This window comes from Callospermophilus lateralis (assembly GCF_048772815.1).
Source record: "Callospermophilus lateralis isolate mCalLat2 chromosome 11 unlocalized genomic scaffold, mCalLat2.hap1 SUPER_11_unloc_3, whole genome shotgun sequence".
Taxonomy (NCBI): domain Eukaryota; kingdom Metazoa; phylum Chordata; class Mammalia; order Rodentia; family Sciuridae; genus Callospermophilus; species Callospermophilus lateralis.
Genome location: NW_027510155.1, coordinates 1,255,002 through 1,275,365, shown reverse-complemented (window position 1 = coordinate 1,275,365; position 20,364 = coordinate 1,255,002). Strand labels below are relative to the sequence as shown.

Sequence of the window (20,364 nt, the reverse complement as noted above, 5' to 3'; positions counted from 1 at the left end):
ACAAGAGCTATCATTTTTTATTGTGATATTTTACCCAATATAACAATTGGGAGACCAGTAGCAGAAAAAAAAATTGCTATGATCTAACTGACAATGAAACCACAACTATAATTTTTGAACATTTCCAAGAAGACATGGCATAGTTTCTAAATATAGAAGGGCTTTTCAGGAGATACACGTTCCTAGAAACAACAATCACACACTTTGAGTTTCCTAGAGTCTTCATTAAAATCTAAGGATAGATTGATATTTACTTGCAACTAATCCCAGCAGTACCCTTTTCAATAAACAAGAGACATAACAATAAAGTATGTTTGTACCATCTTCTACTTACTCAGTAATAGTTGAGATTTAAATGAAAAACTAAATACTTATGATATATAAAACAATTCATACAATTATTCAATGACTATTGCAAAGAAAACTGGTTTAACAATTGAATAGAAATAAATTAAAAAAAAAAAAACTAAAACAGTAACCTGACCTGTGAAGGCTACCTGATAGAGTACAGTTTTTATTACTTCTCCGTAAATGAGTTTTGAGAAATGCCTCAAAAACTTTTATTCTCTTCATTAGGTAAGCATTCCCCTTAAAATTGTTTCTTTTAATTTACCTAAATAACTTCCTCTGAGTTAATGGAAATGCTAACTTTGACCCTGTCCTAATTCTCAAAACATTTTGTAAAAAGTACTTGATGGTATTGAACTATACTAAAACTATTACATCTTATACTTAGGTAATAAAATGTAAAAATAATAATTCAGGTCAATGTAGAAAACAGTCTTTTGTTTAGGTAATAATTATATATCAAAATCTCTTCATTGTTATCTCCTCTAAGTTGCTAATATTTGGTTGTTGTTGTTGTTGTTGTTGCTGCTGCTTTTGTGTTTGGGCAGCTAATGAAATGAAAGTCAATTGAATCTATTTGCAGAAACATTTTAATGAAAACTTCAGCCATATACATCAACACTCAGAGTGTAATTGCTTCCTTAACAATAACAATTAAGCTTTAAACTTTTTTCTTAGAGATCTCAGTGTTTATATGAACCTTTTTAGGCAAATATAAGTTTAAAAAGGTTCATATAAACACTGAGATCTTTATTTCTTTCATTTATTTATTTCTTTATCTCATATTTCTCCTTATTTTTAATTTTTTCTTAATAAATTCAAAGTTGTATCTCAGTTTGGATAGTTGATTGTTTGTTTTAGATGTTTAATGACAAACTAAACACATTATAAAGTTAGAATGGTTAAATAGTTAGCACTCTTGCTGGGACGTGGGACACAGTGAAAGGGGAGGCTAAGGAAGAAGGATTGTAAGTTTCAGGACAGCCCAGGAAGTTCATTGAAACCTTGTGTCAAAATAAAATAAAAAGAACTAGGGACATAGCTTAGTTGCAAAAACACCCTGGGTTCAAGAGAGTATTAGAGAGTAACACACACACACACACACACACAGAAATGTTTCACTTCTTTGTTTAAATATCTCATTTGGATATAAGTAATATGCTTAGAATAGGTGTCTAAAGAGGTATAAATATAAAATGTGTTAATAAAATTATATATATATATATATATATATATATATATATATATATATATATATATATATTAGAGAGAGAGAGAATTTTAATATTTATTTTTTAGTTTTCGGTGGACACAATATCTTTGTATGTGGTGCTGAGGATCGATCCCGGGCCGCACACATGCCAGGCGAGCGCGCTACCTCTTGAGCCACATCCCCAGCCCCTAAAATTATATTTGTTATGTATTCATTTTCCTTTAATTTTCTCATACTTTCCTTTTTTTTTGTTGTTTGGTATTGAGGATTGAACCCAGAGATGCTTTACCATTGAACTATATGAACTATATTTTCATTCCTTTTAAGTTAAGACAGAGTCTCACTAAGTTGTCCAGAATGGCTTTAAAATTGCCATCCTTCTGCCTCTGCCTCCTGAGTACCTGGGATTACAGCTGTGCACCAAAGTGACAGGCCTGTTTTTGTTGTTGTTGTTGTGGTTGTTTGTTGTTTGGTTTTTTCTTAAACAGTCACACATTGTATTCTAACTATGAATCTTTTGATACATGTGCATGTCAGTGTTCAGACTCCCCTGTACTCTGCCATTCTCTTGTTCTATGTGGACCATGTACTTTGTCTTTAGATACTCTCAGAGAAAGATTTTTTTTTCCTTTAAAGAAAACATCATCTGTTCCCAGAGCATTATATGTGACCTTTTGTTCAATTTGTTGAGACCTTGAAGCAGCTTGCTGTAATGGTGGAAAATGTGGTTTACACCAATACTAAGCTTGGGTTCTGAACTTGATGTCTTGAATATAAAACACAGATTCTCAGCTTTGTTATGTATTGAAACATACAGATAGCAGGGTTTGATAATACAAATAAAGAATGTGCTTAATAAATGTAGGCATTTCATCCCTAGAAATATTTCTGACTCTGGATCTTATGCGTCCTTCATTGTGCCGTGGTACTCAATTCAATCCAGCTATTTTCTGAATTCCCTGCAGCACTAAATACACGTTTTGCCTTTGCTCGTGTTGTTCCTATGAAGGGTCCTCAAGTCCTTATGAGTGACATCCATCACTTCTTTCCTACAAAATCCTCCTGTGTTATTTCTTTTGTCTAACCTACATGTTTGAATTGATGTTAATGGTGGTTTCTCAAAAATGAAAATAGCAAAACAAGAGTTTTGTATTTTGTTTTGTTGAGTACATAAGAAGTTCCTTTCATTAGAGTTTATCAGTGAGTTCCCTGTTCAGTCATAGGGCCTTGTACTTACATGGGTGCACTGTATTATTTTATAAGAATATCTGACTGCTCTTATTAACAATATCCAGGCTACAGGGTAGACATGGAATTTCTTAATTTATATCAATGAGTGTTAAACATACTTATCCTGAAGTACTTTCCAGATAGCTTCATCATAACTACTTCATATTAGTGCCTTGAAGTAGTATATGTTTGTTCAGGTCATCATTAATTTTATTTACTGTCTCTAGGAGCCACAGCAAAATGGTCTGAATCTGTTTGCTATTTTATCTAAAGCGATTTACCATTTGTGTCTTAAAAGCTTATATTATGTTTTAAATAATTTTTTATTTCTTTTATTTCTTCTAAGTAAGCTTGATTTCCTACAAAACTAGACATGTGTACTCTTTAGTTAATTTACACTAAAATTATTCACATTCTAATAATTCATTGAATGGTTTATGACAGATTATTTCATGGACTAATTTCTTTAATTTTCTAATGATTATTGACTGTTACCGTATTTTTTCAGGAAAATATATGATGATTATTTACTATGCATTTAAAATAACTAATTATTATAGGTCAAACACATACATACACAATTTCAAATTAGTGTGACAAAAGAATTATTCTCCAAAAGCAACTGAAGAAATTATAGAGAGAATAAATGGAGCCAAGTGTTGTGGTACACGCCCATAATCCCAGCAGCCCAGGAGGCTGAGGCAAGAGGAGCACAAAGTTAATGCCAGTCTCAGCAAAGGTGAGGCACTAAGCAACTCCTGTCTCTAAATAAAATACAAAATAGGGCAGGGGATGTGTCTCAGTGGTTGAGTACCTCTGAGTTCAATCCCTGTTACCATCACCCTGCACACACACACACACAAACACACACACACACACACACACACACACACACACACACACTCACACACACAAGATAGAAAAGAAAAGAAAGAGAATGGAAAGGGTTTTTTAAATGTTTGCTCCCTCAGCACTTGGAGATAAAGCAAGTAACCTGAACCACTAGCAAAAGGAAAGCATAGCAATTCAGGTCCATGATACATCCCATGTTCACCTGGGTGGTCAGAACTCCTGAGGAGTTACCTAAGGCAAAACAGGTTGGCCTCTGAAATAAATCACCATCCTTTCCATTACAGTGACACTGCGTAATTGAATGTATTACTAAACTAATATAAAATTTCTTTGTAAATTAAAGCTAATTCTTTGGCTATTTGTTCCAAGGCTTATAATAATGAGAACTTGGGGATCTAGCTGTATTTCTTCAAATCTTTTGCCATCCTTCCTGAAGACATGATTTGATCTTCTGGTATCTTGATTTCTCTCTCTGTAAAATAATATCAGCTATTCTATTGTGTGTGATTTGAGACATGTGCACATCCCAGAACTAGTACAAATTAAATATGATGGTATCATTATATGTTGATAGTCACTTGCTACCAATATAAATAAATTTTTATTTGGATATAAGGTTTGAGGGAACAGAATTTTTTTTCCTAGTGAAAACAAAATAAGCAATGCATGCTTGTAAGAGTGTTGTTGTCATTTTGTATTGTCAACTAGAAATATGGTATTTGAGCAAGATTCAGAAGGACCAATAACATGATAAGAGCATGTCTACAACAAGTATACCTTATTGTCTCCCAGGGGCGGGATCCTGCTGAGTTTACAAGCAATGGTTACCCAAGGTGATTAGGTGAGATCACAGTTATGAAAATCAAATCACTGATAAGTTTTAAAATGCATTTGAACAATTATGAAGACATGATTTAGCACCACTTTTTTATTGTTCAAAAAATCACATTCCCTATCACTAAAATAATTTCTTATACTCCACTTCTTTTCCTTCAACCTAGACTTCTGCTTTCACAGGTACCAAAATGATATGCATATTTCATTGCCAATTCCAAATTACTGGAAGAACATTTAAGAGGCATAGCGTAGTGGAAGGAAGTTACCTCCATCATTGGGAGCAAGGCTATGACAGGGATAGTGAGAGCAGGACTTTTTTTCTTTGGTTTTCTGGTCACCCCGAGGTGGACAGACATTCTATGCCCCAATTTTCCACTGCATAAGATACTGAGATGCCACAAGTCAAAAGCATCTTGGCCAAGAATCTGTGAACTGAAATCGTAAGCCCAAATAAGTCATCTTTCATTTAAGTTTATTTTTCTCATGTATTCTGTAACTTTGATGAAGAGCTGACTAACATGGTACTATTTAACAATAACCCCCAAAATGTGCAAGTGAAAACCTACTTGATTCAATACTTTTAGTGAACAAGCTTTAAATGCAATATACAAAGTTAATATTTTTGAAGTAAAACATGTATCCTAATATGTAATGCAATGTTATTAATAAAATGTAGTATGCATATGCTTATGAATATATGAAAGGGCATTTTTCCAAATCTATCATAAGCAGCATAAGCAGAGGTGTGTGTGTGTGTGTGTGTGTGTGTGTGTGTGTGTGTGTGTGTTGGCCTTTTTTTCTTAAGGGCTTACATACATGAGGATTTTGATATTATATTTATAGAACTTATGCTCTAATGTCATAGCAAAAGGAAGTTTGATCAATCTCTTCTCAGAAAAATTAATTTCCTCCCCCACTCTTTTTTTCCCTTTGTGTAAAATGATTATCTGTTCTTAGCTTCTATAAATGCAGTTAATGAAAGCTACATGCCATCAGCATATTTGCAAGTAGACTTCATACAAAAACCAATTTCAGAAAAATAATTCTCTTGAGGGTCCTAAATCTTAAGGATAGCATAGTTGTGACAAATTCAAATAAGGCAAACTTCCCAGAGATTAACACATTCAGCTGTTACTGCAGTTTCTAAATTAGTGTCCCCTTTAATGCTTTGTTTGCCTTGAGTTTCTTTGAAGTATTTCAAATCAAGTATATAATATAATACAATACAATTTTTTATGGATCATGACCATATATCTTTATATAAAACAAATTCTTATAGTGCATATATTCTTTAAATATATATATATATATAATATATATATATAATAATTACATATATAATATAATATATGTATCATATTATATATAATACAATACAGAAACCAGACTTCCTTTAGCTATGCCCCATCTGCCTACAGTTACCACCCAATAATCCACTCAAGTTATTATTCCATTAAATATATTAATCCACCAATTATCTTCTAGCCCTAATCACTGTCAAAAATCCCTACCTCTGAACCACTGCTTCATGGAGTGAAGTTTCTAGAACAAATTATAACATTAATGTTTGAGGTATGTTGGATTCATCAAGACCAATGCAGAAGAGAGGGGATTGGTGGATTGTGATCATATCTCAGCTACTATTAAGACTGATACAGAAGAATTGTGAATTTAGGTCAAGCTTGGGCAACATAGTAGAACCCTGACTCCAAATATAAATAAATAGATAGATAGATAGATAGATAGATAGATAGATAAAAATCCAGTGAAGAGCAGTGTCTGGCCTTCTGAAGTTTATATGCTGAAGGAAAAGTAACAAATCACATATGCAGCTCATAGAATGTGGCAGATTAATCTAGAAATATTTTATACCACCACTTATTTTAATCATCACAAAATTCCTGCTAAGGAAGATAAAAAAATAGAATGGACATTTTTTGAACATGTAGTATCTCCCCATCCAATTTTATCAATAATTAAAATAAATTTTATCTGTTGCCTTAGCATGCCATATGGGAAGCTTGGCTTCACTTTTGTGTCTCTTCCCACATGTGCTTTGTGGATAAATGTGTATTTTTGCCCATCTGATTAAATTTCTGGTGTATTGAAAAAGTTGCTAGTAATAGGTACACATGTTGCAGTCAGACTTGCCTCACTAGAAATCATTTTTATGACCTTTATTGTAACATGTTCTACCACAAAGGGTAGACAATACTAGGGGCAGAAGAAGAGAGCATTAAAAGGCAAAGGCTGGAAGAACAAAGGGGAAAATATTTACAAATTAAACTAAGACTACTAGGGAACTGTGTGGTAAATTTGCCAGGCAGAAAATCAAAGCCAATCTTTCTTTGAAGCTGGTTTAGTTCTTGGTGATGGCATTACTTCTGGCTTTACTGTGCTCAGTGTAATGATAATAATAATAGCAGTAATAAAATATCCAGAATAAAAGATTAACACTACTAAATTTTACCTTGCATAGTAACACTGTTAAAAGATATTAAACAAAGAAAAAAAACCAAATAGATTGTACCCTAATGTGTCAAATAATTATATATTTGATATTTAGTTTTCAGAACATATTTTCACTATCATTGTTAAGTGAGCAAACATGTTTTTACACCAAACGAAGATGACTCAACAGGATATTTCCACAACTGGCATGATTCAAGTTTTTTTTTTTTACTCCATGAACATGGACCAGTTTCATGTTTTCAAAACAATTCTGTCTTCTGACAACTCTCACAGAATCAATTACATCCATCTTCATCTTGGAAGCAGGCACTACTCATTAGAAGAAAGACTAGGGTGTGACTTTAAAATAAAGTGGCATTGCCCTGACTCCTATGACATAAACAATGAACTTGAAAGCCCACTTGTGCAGGATAATTTCTCTGAAATGTATCCTTCTTTTCCTTCTCATACCAGAATCATGAATTTGACAATTTTCCTGGGTTTGAAATTGTCCCTTTACCTAAGGATGTGTTCTACTTATATAATCTTTAAATTTTTCTGCGTGAAAGGGTTTTGAAGTACTGCATTAGAAGGACAACTTTTGTTAATGTTTTTTGTATCATCATGTAATTCAACAATTAAAAAATTGAATGTGATTTCGACATATGCAATTGGACTATTACCCCAATTCTCTTTTATTAAACTGTATGGAGTTTTAATCAGTGGTTTTTTTTTCAATGTTTTCATTATTTTTTTGTTACAATCTTCAGTATTTCTTTAATAGCTTTACACATTTATTAAAAAAAACTATAATTTTGTTTGCAAGGCATTTTCTACTCATTCTCTTTAGATTAACTGGAACTGAAACATGTTGCAATGTTGACATGCAGAAAAACAGCCTGAGCCCCATGAGTAAACTGGCCAGTACTTGACCTGAAAAGTTAGGTATGCTCATTACTATAATTTTTCTCCCTTTTTGTGAGACAGATGTGCTTCTTTTAGAGTTCTGTCCTTATCACAGATGTGCTATAGAAAATAAAGAATCTGTTGTGATCTGAGTGGCTATGCTCCCCTTGTATATATATTGATGTTTTAACCTGCAATGTAATGGTATTACAGGTCAGAATTTTGTGGAGTATTTAGGTTCAGAGGTGAAACCCTTATGGATGGTATTAGGGACCTTTGCATTTCTATAAATTATGGGCATTCAGAGTCATCCTGCATAAGGCACAGAAAGAAGAAAAGAAGTATAAAGAAAGTTTCTGTCTACTTAGAGAACAGGTATGAAATCACCAACAAGTGTTGTAGAAGGTAGATGGTAAAACCATTCTGTTGAAGTTCAGAGAGAAATAAAGAACATACTAGGAACTGGAGGAAAGGCAATATTTATTATCAAAGATCAAAGAACTTGGGGAAGTGTGTTCACATTCTAGCATTTTGTGGAACATAGAACTTTCAAGGTGTGAAACTTACTATTTAGCTGAGTTTTCTACACAAAGTGTTGGAGAAGAAACTTGGTTCATTCTAATTACTTACAGCAAAACGTGGAGGGAGATTAACTAAAGATGGAATTGTTAAGCCAGTGGAAATCATAATCTTAAAATGTGGAAATAGCTCATCCATACTGTAAAACATGAGAAAGTGTGTTGAGAAGAGCACAGTAGGGGTTGGCAGACTACTAATTTGATAAAGGGATTCCTGTGGGTGTGAGCAACAGACTCTAACCACCATAACAACAAAAGCCAGGAGTCATAACAACAAAAGATGTCATCACAGCAGCAGCAGCTCTGCCAAAAAGGACTGAAGAAACCAGTGAGAAAAATGAAAGAAGGCTCGCAGACTTCCAAAGCCCTACAGTACCTTCAACTGAGAACATGTGCTTTCCTTAGTTCAAAAGAAGGACTCCAACATAATCTAACCTTCCTAGGGCTAGGGTCATGGCTGCCTTCCCAGTGATTTCACAGTGTAAGATCAATGCCTGTAGAGCCAAAGGGTGAGGATGCCAAATAGAGGGCTGGGAGGCCACCTTCCTACATGGGTAGGGCCAACGTAGAGAGCAACAGCATGTGTAGAGTCCTGCTCAGGAGTAGGGGTGATGTTAGCACCCTGGTGAGTGCAAAAGCCTGGAGCTCTGCCCCAGTGGTCCAGGAGGGCAGAGGACTGACCGAGAGAAGGTTTATTCTTAAATCTTAGGGCTGAAGGGAGTCTGGCCTGCTGCAGTACACATTCACATAGGACTTGTCATCACTTTTGCATTGCCTGCTTTTCCCTTTTTGAATGGTGATGTCTGACCTAGGTCACAGAATTGTATTTTGGGAATACATAACTTGTTTGGTTTCATTGGTTCATAGCTGGAGGGAATTTTTGCCTCAGCATGAATCTTACCTTGAATCTCAACCATATTTGGTTTAGATATTATTTAGCTAGACTTTGTACTTTAGACTCAAATGATTATGTTGGAATAATTTGAGACTTTGGGAGCTCTGGGGAAGGAATGAACACATTTTGAAGGTGAGGACAAGAATCTTGATAGGTCAGAATGGAATGTTAAGGACATAGTGCTTGTGAACATCTCACCCCCTTAAGTCATGATACAAAATCTGAATCTCCAATATGATGGTATTAAGAGATGGTGGTGATTAAGCTGTGTGAGTGGGGCCCACATGCTCCTAAACAGTGGACCACAGAGAACTTTCTGTCTCTTTCTGCCTCATGACCACTGAAGAAGATGACCACCATCTTCTAAATATTCACCAGATACCAGACTTGCTGGCACCTGGATTTTGAAAGTTACGGCCTCCAGAAATCTGGGAAATAAATGTTTATTGTTTAATTCACCCAATCTGTGGTAATCTAAGACTACAGCCTAGACTGACTGAGCACCCCATGGGATAGATTCAGATGAATACAATAAAAAAATACATGCTTTCAAACCACTTCTTCAGACTGTGCTATCTACAGTGATGTGCTTTCTACCACTGAATACATGACAAAATTTTTTGGTATTTACTTACCACATGTCATAAAATCTTAAGAGATATGTTTATTCCTCTCTATATCAATAGAGTATTTTTGTTTTAAAAGACTACATAATGTTTTCTTAATTTGGTCCAGAATAGCTTTTATTGCTGTTCTTTATTGGTTCTCAAGAGTTGAAGATGTGTAAGGTCAGTTAGCAAACAACAGAATATGGGAGAAAGTCTCAATCCTATTGCAGGATCAATGTAAGGAAAGGGGATTTTATCATCCATCCACAGTGCTATTATAAGTTATAGCTTTATGGGATGGAGGGAAAGAGGAAGAGAGGAAGAGAAGGAGAGAGAGAGAGAGAGAGAGAGAGAGAGAGAGAGAGAGAGAGATTGATTAGTGAGGAGGTATTGATAGGAAAGAGCTCTGTGCAAAGTCTGGGTTCGGGTCAGTTAGCAAACAGCAGAATATGGAAGGAAGTCTCAATCCTATTGCAGGATCAATGTAAGGAAAAGGGGATTTTATTATCCCTCCACAGTGCTATTGTAAGTTATAGCTTTATGGGAGGGAGGGAAAGAGGAAGGGATGGAGAGAGAGAGAGAAAGAGAGAGAGAGATTAGTGAGGAGGTATCCATAGGAAAGAGCTCCGTGCAAAGTCTGAGTTCTGGGCAATTCCTTAATTCATCTTACTCTTGGACTGACTAAATGTGTTTCCATTGTCTCAATCTCACATTCAGAATGAAAAGTCATTACAATAAGAAAAAAAAAATTGCTTTCAAATAGCAAATGACAAAACCATCCATTTTTAAACACTAACTTTGGGGACAGAATTTTTAAAATAATTATAACATGGCTGCTACATTCTAGGCACTGTGAAAGTGTCTTAAATTAACTAATTTGGAAAATCATTCTTTGAACTTCATTTATTAAATCTTTCATAGATTAAAAATTGAGATTTGTTAGTTTGTGTGACATATCCAATAGCTTATCTGTGGTAAATGTTGCAAGGAGGACTGATACAGATGTTTTGTCCAAATCCTACAGCATTTCCTCTATTCTTATATATAATTTCTAGCATCGTATTCTATATGTGAATCATGATGCACTTTTGGTCAGAAAATTGTTATTTGCTTGTTTTTGTTTTGTTTTCAAGACACATAAAAATAAAATATTTCTTATTCTTACCTAACAGCACTACTGCCCACATCCACGTCTTGTGCAGTTACAGCGCCAATGATGGTCCTGACAGGGGTGTCTTCATAAACTTCCATGGTGTAAAGTGGCTTGCTAAATACAGGAGGCTCATCTACATCCAGAACACTGATCTTCACTGTAGCAGTGTCTTTGAAAGGGCCAGCAGAGTGAAACCGGTGGTCAAGGTGAAGGTTGGAGGCCTCTACTTTAAAAGTATATGCCTTCTTCGTTTCAAAATATAAAAGCTGTAGTGAGGACAAATCCAAATTGAAGTGTTACATTTTTATAGAATGTGGCATAAACCATGAGCATCATTTCAGAGCAATGCAAGTTGGTATTAATTATACTGGTTTTGAAATGTCTCACTTTTATAATTAGTGTGTAAGTAAAGCACAAGGTCAAACTTTCTGGGTAACTCATAAACATAATCTTTTGCACATATTAAATTTACATAATGTACTTATGAGCATACATACTAGATAGGGGCTACACATTTTATAAAAGCAGTTTGAAATCAGTTAATAGTTTAAGGAAAGCACTTCTCACATCTTATCTAATGCTGACATCTAGTGGAAGCAAGCAGTGATAAAGAAATGGAACAAAAATGGAATTGTATAATTGAAAATTTCTAGATTCCATTTGTAAATTTGGCATAACAGCACATTTTTAAGCTCATTTTTCCTATTGTGACATTAGTATCATTTTCTTTTATGTAATTATGAATTAATAAGTCGTTTTATTAGAAAACATTTGTATCAAGATTCAAAATCACACACACACAATGGTAATTATGAAGAGTGTTGGTCTTTGGTGTTCTCAGAACTGCATATAAATACTGGTTCTCCCATGCATTGTCAGTAAGTATCACCAAGAATTCAGGCTTCCAACATATATGAACAAATTAAAGAAGGCATTGGAACAAACATACAAGTCATTTTCCAGATTTTCAGTAATGCTCAATTTTAACTTGCTACTATTTACATTCACCCTCACTGTAAATGTTAGTTTTATTATGAAAGTAACTGAAAATGCTATATTCCAGAAATATGGTGCTACTATGCTGCTTTGTTAAGTGATAAGCTTAAGTGTAATGACTCAGACTTCTAATCTCCAAGGAAAAACTAAGACAACACAAATTTAACATTAACAGTGAATACGGGAACCCTTAAGTTTCTGTTTGCTAAAGCAGTTCGCTATAGTGTGACCACAATGATTTGCTAATTGCCTTGTCAGCATCTGTTCCTTTATCTAGCACACCAGAGGAAACTAAAGGAGGTTTATTTTCACTTTTAAAGACATGAGTATTATTTTATGTATTTCTTCTGAGAAAAAGAGAAAAAATCACTTATGTATTTAAAAACTCTCACAATTCAATGGAATCTGCTATGGTAAAATCATTTATAAGTCTTGTATATGCATCAAGTAAGTCTCCTCACAATATTTTTAATGCATGAGAACATACACTTATTCCCCTTTAATTATTCCCTTCATTTTATCAAGTTCATTATATTCTTATTCCTATTTTTATCTTTGTTCTATGCAAATAATTGATTTGACTTTCTGATGATTTAGTCATACCTGTTAACATATAACATTGATTTCTTTCAGTTTTTATTACTTTCCTGTTAGAAATGTTTATTTCTCTTAAAACAAATAGAAATAAAATTGATAATATGGCCACTGGTCCCATGATTAAAAATGAAATATCTAAGAAAGCATAGATAGAGGATAATCCCATGATGATATTTTGACCCATCTAAAGCTTGACTCTCATGCTTTGAGAAAGGAATCAGACTCAAGAAAATACAGCTAATTTCCAGAAAAATATGTCAAAATGTTATTTAAAACAAAAAGAAGAAATCAGTACAAATAGTGAGAATGAACAGTTTCGAATAAATAAGACCAAAACAAGACAGGAAACATATTTTAAATATTAAGGACTATAATGGTGAATATAAGTTAGGATTATTATGTAAGTTTCTGAGTAGTGAATTAGTAATAATTTAAATTCTTTACAACAATAACTTTTGTTTGGAAAAAGGAAGAAACAAATAACAAATTAAAACTTTCAGCACTGAATTAGTTAAAATATAAAAGGTTCTGGCAAGGCAAGAGATATCCCCTTGGAAAAACAGAAAGTACAAAGGTAAATAAGATTTTTTTTTTCTCTCAGCATTCAATAAATTATAGAATAAAGGCATGTTGTCTAATGGAGAAGTTTGAAGAAGCAATAAATTTCATTTAAAACACCCTAGTAGTTGTCTGAAAAAAAGAGGAAAAAAAAGTAAGTTGAAAGAGTACACTGGCTAATTCAAATTAAAGAAAATACAAAGTTCTTCTTGCATGTAAAAAAATAAGTGCTCCATAAATGTTAAACAATGTATTTTCCTGACAGTGAACCCTAACATCTATCTTAGAGCAATCTAATTTTTACAACTTTGGAGTCCTTGATTTCAAAGCAAACTGAGTTGCCCCAGCTCAGACTTATTCTCTTTTGGGCTCCAAATCCACGGCTATCCTAAAATGTAGGCATTCTTACCAACAGTTTCCCATCTCTAATTTTCCTCTAGATGTTGAAATGCCTCTGACTATCTGTACTAATGTGTATATTTTTATATATAGCTTATATATTGTATATATAGTTTTATTTTCCCTCTTAATAATACATTACATCTGTCTGGATGAACTTGACTCTATACTGGTAAACCGATTTCAAGCCAGAGACAGAAAGAGACTTCTGAAACATTTTTCGCTTTTTAAATTTTACTTTTATTTTTAGGATATAAGACATGATGTATGTTTTTAAAGAAGTCCTGGCCTATCACAACAGGTAAGAATTTGGCAGTGAGGGAAATAGAGAGTGAGATGAAAGAACCTTTTTGTACATTTAGATTTTTTTTTTTTTTGCAACCAAAACGTTATTTCCTACGAAGATCAAAGAACAGGAGAAAATTGTAAGAGAAATGCCACAATTATATTCTATGTGGACTTCTTCACTACTCTGACCCTTAGGCAAATTCACAAAATGGTGTAACTCTGAAAGAGCAAAGACTCACCAATCATCTCTACTTGACTGTACTCACCCATCTGACAGACCAAAGCCATATTTGGAGGGAGATTTTGTAATCAACAAAAATTCTAACATTTGATATAATTATAGAACAGAAAAGATTTTTTTTGGTAATTGCTAGAAAATTGGTTCTATTTTTGATGGGATTAAATAAATTTTAAATATTTATTTTTTACACAGTACTTTGAGAATTTTATGACATTGCTCTGGGCATATTTAATTCAGTGAGCCTTTCTAGAAGAATAAGAAAAAGACTGACTAAAGAGAGTTTAACTGAGCAACTTCTTTGGATTTTTCTGTAACAAAGTTTAGTAAGATCAGAACTTTTGGAAAACAATTCACAATATAGGAAATTGTGCTACGTAAGACCGTGACTATGGTGAATTGGAGAATGGCATATTTAGTTTCTCTCTGGAATACAAAGTGAAAGAAGGGTCAAATTATCACCTTTTACTTCTTTTTGTTACATTGCTTTCTTTACTCTTTGCTGAAGTCCAGATAATTAAATATACATAAAATGTTCAGTGACAAATAATTTTTGTTTCACTTAAAAGGAGGATAAGCTATTTTTAATATTAAATATCAGAATAACCCCCTGGGCTCTTTTAGGCCTCCTCTTGTTTCCAGATAATGTTGAGTGGAAACAGGTACCTATAATTACAGATACATGAGAACTGGAATAAAACAGCTGTGGCAGACAGAATTCTGAGATGCTCCCTATTTTTGTCCCCATTGCCCCCAACCATTTTATGTAATAATTCTGCTCCTTAGTGTGAGGGACTTGTGAATTAAATGGCATATTACTCTTGTCAACTTGTTCAGTTCTGTGGAAAAATTAATATGAATATAGAACTAAGGCCCTTAATCATTTGACATTGACTGAAGACACATTCTGGTGATGTCTGACCTAGCAAATGGTGCAAATGATTCTGGCTGGACTTTTTTTTTTCTCGGTGGTGCTGGGGATTGAACCCAGGGCCATGTACATGCAAGGAAAGCACTCTACCAACTGAGCTATATCCCCAGCAGCTCTGGCTGGTCTTGAGCAAGTGAACATGTGAGCACAGGAGCCAGTGTGGCAAGTGCCTAAAGGATACCTATGAGGATTGAGACTTGATCTCAGCCAGGAATTAACAAAACCATCATAAAACCTCAGCAAAGTTAATTCTGCAGGCAACCAGTTAGCTTGGTAAAGAGTTCCAACCTTGTATCAGATTGCAACCTCAACCCACACCTTCAATTCAGCCTGAAAAGCCGACAGTGAAGGACCAGGGATGTGGCTTAGCCGTCTTCCCATCTATAATGTTATTGCAGCAGTTTTCATGATGAGCATCTATCAGTTTTACCAACACAGTGAAGGGAACACTGCAAAAATGAACAAAAAACAATGTATCCTTGGCATTAAGGCTGTACTCAATCACTTTGTAGGTCTTCACATTCAAGAGAATAGAAAACTGTGAAGGGACACAAATGAGCGAGGAGTGTAATGTTTTACAAAATGTACTAGTCCCTTTCAAGATAAGGAGTTAGAAAACAGATTTAAATCAGACTGAACCATGATGAAAATACATTAGAAAAACACTCTTCCAAAGCAAGTTTATATACCAGCTGAACAATAAAGATAAGATGTTCAGAACACATATTATTTTGAAAGAAAGTCAAGTTTTCCATGAGTTAATTTTATGATCAATAAAGTCAATTCCTCTCTGAGAGAAGACATGGGAAATCTTATATATATAATCTCCATTGAAGAAGGAATTAAATTCAATATTTCACTAAAAATAATCAAAGATTTGATGAATAATTGATGTTCTTGTACCACATGAGAAAGTCCCTATAGTGAAGAAGCATGCAACAAAATAAAATGTGGATATTTTAAATACAGGCTTTACTTTTGACAGTGTTCACAGTATTTCTTATACAATTAAAAATTATATAACTATAAATAAAAAATTGCCATTTTATTTAAAGAATAAAATAAACACTACATCCAACTTATCTCTAAAAATATTACAACAGAACTACTTATTTAAAATGCATTTAGTTTTTCTTTGCAAAGTTATTGCATTCCAGTCTTTTGTAATACTGAAAATATTTTGATGGTCATTTAGCAAGTACCTGAAAGACCATGGACATTAGTTCAATGTCTGTTTTTTAGTGACAATAATTTCTGGAACAAATCTAGTAACAAAGACAAAATAAATCAAAACAAAGGCAATAATGTCAGGGCTTCTTGCTACACATTGTCAATAATAATTTTCATAAAATGACAAAAGGTTTCATCAAGTATTATAAATGCTTAAGTGAAATATATGTGTCACATACATGTACAGTATAAATCATTCCTATCTGGAGAGGCCAGTTATTTTTTTTGTCACATATCATTATTCATTGCAATGAAAGTATATGCTTTTCAAAATACACCATAGTTGAAAATTAGCCATGTGATTTTGAAAAATGTATCCTTCTTCCATGCACTTCAAATTTCCCATTAATGAAATCAATAAAACACTGCTTTTCTTAAATACTTTGCAAAATATTTTGAACTTTATATAGTACGTAAGTGAACATGAAATGTTTTTTGTCTTATCCAACAAAACATTAATACCCTATATATTTTAGAGATTTTCTTTAACAAACAGGACAAAACATAAACACGATAAAGGACTTCAAATAAGAAAAATCAGATATGTCATAAATGAGTGTCATAAGTACAATAAGTGCTATTGCAGAAATGCTGAAATTTTGTAAAATAAAGTAAGAGACAACCAGTTTGGGAAGAAGGGCTCAAAAAAACCATTGATGATAAGCAAGGGAGATAATACTAAGTAACAGGAAAGTATTGAAATTCCTGTGAGCAAGAGACTTCCATGAGAATGTGGAACAGCTCAACAACTCAGGTAGACACCTGCAGTGAATTTGGTGTGGGTGAAAAGGAGCTTGTACATGTGTGTGACAGTGTGTACAGAGGCTGGTAAAAGAAAATATGCAGCCTGCTTTTGACCTTTCCAGCAATGGGGACCAGATAAAAGTCTAAGTAAGATAATCAGATGTAGTTTCCACCCTTCATTCACAGGATGAAGGAGTTCCTGAAGGAAGATAAGGGGTGAAGCTGGCAAATACTTAGCAGTGTTGGATGGGAGTATTAAAGAAGGATATAAGCCACAACATTAATTTCTGCTCAGAAGAAATCACTGGCTAAGCTCATGCCCTGTTTTTGGGAAAAAAAAGGTCTAAGGGAATGGTAGAAACCTAAGAAGCATTCTGGACTTTTTGTTAAAAAAAACTAGAAAGGACAAAAATAAGACAGGTCACATGTTTATTGGAGAAAAAGAAGGAATATGGCTTTATACATTTTGAGGTTGAAAAAAGCATTAAGAAATATTCAAATAGAAAAATCTGCAAAGCAGTAGAAAAATTGGCCTTGGATTTGTTAATTTGGGGTTAATTTAGAGTTGAATCTATTAAGAAAAGTTGGGCAAGGTATTTAAAGAATATAAACAAGGTTTAGAAATTAAAAAAAAAAAGAGAAAGACAAATATTTGGAAAAAAAACAGGAACATAATATTTGTAGAAACAACATAAGGAATACCCCTTTCTCTGAAATTAGGAATGTCAGAGTTACTAAAAATAGAATTTTTAAATTTTATTAATTTTTTTGAGCATATAAATTAGTCTACAATTTATTTTCATTTTATTCCTAAGAGATATTCTAAAATTTACCACATGATGGTGCTGTTACCAAGTCATATAGTGTGGAAATAATTCTCAGTCATATAAAATGATAAAATTAATGAGTTTTACTGATTCATGAGTAAATATAAAATATAGATGCCCAATGGAACCAATTGAGGCCACAGCCTATTTATAAAAGCATTCTGTTGAAAAGTCAAATATTTCATCTCCTATTTAAAAATCTTTCTACTTTACATTTAATGTGATCTTTAGTTATGTAAATTCAAAATAAAAAATGTGCTAAGATAACATCAAACTGGTTAAACTTTTTAATTTCAAAAAATGTTTTACTTATTTTATAGTAAATAGGCCACTACTTCATCATTCTTCATTTTAAACAGATGCCACCACTACTTTGTAGTTCTTAACAGACATTTTTATAGAGATGGTACAGGACTCTTTCTGAAATTCTGCAGGATATTAAACTGTTCTTTGTATAACTGAAGTATTCACTCTACTGTTTTAATTACCTAAGTTTTCATTCAGCAACAAGCAAACCAAAGTGTTTCTCAATATATTTATCCATTTAGAGTTTTTTAACTAATGTAAATTCCTCTTCATTTTTATATTCAAGGAGTATATATTTTATTTTTATTTTTCTCATAGGGAGTAATTACTAAGATATAGTTTATTTGTCTTTTAAATATAAGAAATTTTTTGAATTTAAAACAGCTGATTTTCTCATTGCAAATATATCCCAGCTCCTAGATTTTAAGATGTGATTGAAACTTTCAGAAGCATTATTCTAGTTTTTCTAGTGTTGGTATTGCTATATTATTCAAAAACACATAAGAGAATTTTAATTTGTGTATACTTTGTTCAGTGTAACATGCAAGAGTAAAGTAAGAGTTGGTTTGGGTTTTTACCAGTATTGTGTGCTTTGGAGAGATTTACAAATTTTCCTAATTTTACTCTGAATTCAATGTAATACACTGAAATGACACCTTTCTTCATTCTCCTCAGCTTATATAAACCTGAGTTTCATTTTTATATATCCTCACCCTACAGAGGAAAAGGAGAGAAGTATACAGTAAAATAAAACTAAATAAAAGATTTTGAAGATAAAACAACATTGAAAATATGTGCTTCAGAACATTGAGCATTTGAATGTATTTTAAGTGGGTTAAAAAAAGAGAAGCTCTGTTAAATTGAATAATATATTATTTCATTCCTCTACTGCTGCTTAAAAGTTTGTCAGCCAAAAATTTAAAATAACTCATCTTTAAAATACAGCTATGTATTCATATGTAGGATATAAATTTATGGATTTCCTAAATGTATTTAGTATACTTAAAAATATGATTTATGTAGGAACTGTCAAACAATAATTTTAAGGTCATATGGAAAATTAAAATACCACTGTTGATGTTTACATTCATATTTATTTTTGCTCATTTCATTCTTCAAAGACCAATAATAAGTGCAAGATAAAGTTTTCTGAGAACCTACTGCATGTAATGCTTGAATAGTCTTATTACATGAGCTTTAACCAAAAGGATTCTGTATTTTAAATACAGCTGTCATTTTAATTTATTTTGAGTTTTCCATGCACTTTATTCAGCTGAATATTTTTCCATTATTCCTTTTTCATAAAATCATACCACCATGTTTGATAAAGATATATATATATATATATATATATATATATATATATATATATATGTGTGTGTGTGTGTGTGTGTGTGTGTGTGTGTGTGTGTGTGTACATAAGCACATTTCATGCAATCCAACACGTAGATAGATGTTAGATAATTCAAAAATTGTGTTGCAAAACTTACTTCTTAGATTTAATAGATGTAGTCTATTGATTGCATTTTTTTTTTCAACAGAATAGGTTACTAGGTAGAGATTGCCCCTGGTGGATCCTTATTTAGAGATCACAGCAAGTTACAACATTGAAAGTGACTCCAAGTATTCTGTCAGGCTTTGTAAGTACTGAATTGTTTGGTGTAATTTTCTACATGATAAAAATAGTTATAACAATATGTTTTGACTGTTTCTTTAAATTTAGCCAGAATCACCAATTCTCGCAGTCTTTACTTCTATGAGCATCTCAATCTGTTTCTTGGATTAATTTCAGTGATCTTTTCACTGGGCTTTTCTCAGCCTTACTTAAGTAAGTCTTACTTGCTTAAGTCTGATATTCCTCAAAGCATACAGAGTAAACTGACTCTATTAGAACAGAGGTGATTTACGTATAACTCCCCTCATTATTACCAAGCTCAGAGTCCTTGACCTGACCTACAAGACCTCCATCATGGGACATTGAATACCTGGTCTCCAATCAACATTCCTTTTATTCACTGACCTTTCCAGTCTCTTTGTCCATCAGTCCCTCCTCAGAGAGAGATTTTGCAATTGTTGCTTAGTTTTTCTGAACACATGTAATGTACACAGTTGTTGTTCATCTGTCTGTCTTCAGAAATATGCTTATATTTCACCACAGCCCCAAAGTCTTCTTGACCTT

General features: G+C 33.1%; 1 pseudogene; it reads right to left on the bottom strand.

Annotated features, from left to right (window-relative positions):
• The window catches only part of LOC143385818 (cadherin-12-like), a 78,833-nt pseudogene that overhangs the window by 38,013 nt on the left and 20,456 nt on the right, over positions 1-20,364 (bottom strand).